Source organism: Octodon degus, unplaced genomic scaffold (genome assembly GCF_000260255.1).
Source record: "Octodon degus isolate 3935 unplaced genomic scaffold, OctDeg1.0 scaffold00093, whole genome shotgun sequence".
Lineage (NCBI taxonomy): Eukaryota > Metazoa > Chordata > Mammalia > Rodentia > Octodontidae > Octodon > Octodon degus.
The window spans coordinates 7120237-7121157 of NW_004524669.1; the positions used below are offsets into that span (position 1 = coordinate 7120237).

The 921-nt window shown below is 38.8% G+C and overlaps 1 non-coding gene across 1 annotated transcript; it reads left to right on the forward strand.

The window, feature by feature from the left end:
• Positions 1-684: 684 nt before the first annotated feature.
• On the forward strand, positions 685-791 carry LOC111818518. The gene has a single exon (XR_002822492.1). It is a non-coding gene; the product is annotated as a U6 spliceosomal RNA (small nuclear RNA).
• Positions 792-921: the final 130 nt, after the last annotated feature.

Here is a 921-nt window from a genome sequence, read left to right on the forward strand (position 1 = left end):
ATTTGTACCTGTGCATATCTTTGTTCCTCTTCCCCCATCTGTTCCCCTCCCTTCAGCCTGTCTTGCTATTTTATTTACAGAGCTTTGTTTCCTTTTTTTCACTAATTCAATTAAATATCTTAGATTTGTCTGTATCCTACCACCCAAGACAACTTCACCTTCATCAACTGAAAATGAAAGCTTGACACTTGATGTGCTGTCATTTTAATTAAGTGCTTATGTCATTCAATTCAGAAAAAAACTCCAACCCCTTGTGTTTATAAACCAGGACAAATCAGAGTTTGGCTAAGCACTAATCCTCCAAACAAACAGAGCCTTGATCCTTAATCCTTTGAGTTGCTGACTTCCTGGTGTAAAGAAACTGATCTTGTGACTCTTGAGTCATGGAACCTGACTCTGCTGTCTGCTGGTGATGCAGTGACCCTTGCAGATGTGGTGGTCTTAGGAGAAATTGCTGTTTTCTACCAGTGAAGCAAGAAGCAAACCAGTTGTCACTTTGCTGTTTCCCCCTCCCTTTTCTCTATCTCATTTAGGAAGTCGAATTCATTTGAATATGTTCTTTGCAAAATCTGCTAATAAAGATACTTTGTTTTTAATTGTTCAAAATTTTCTCTGAGATTTTTCATTTGAATTTCGAACCTTACTCAAAGATCATGTCTTGTGACATTATCCAAAACTCACCAGGTGCTCATTTCGGCAGCATATATACAAAGAGTGGAACGATACAGAGAAGATTAGCATGGCCCCTGCACAAGGGTGACACACAAATTTGTGATGTGTTCCATATTTTTACCTAACTACTAGGGAATCTGGAATCCCAGGAAAATACCAAGTCAAGGTTTCTTTGAAGATATGTATCCTTTCAGGATGATGCCAGTTAATGCTATTGGTTTGGAGCTGTGGTCCATGACTTCTGACATT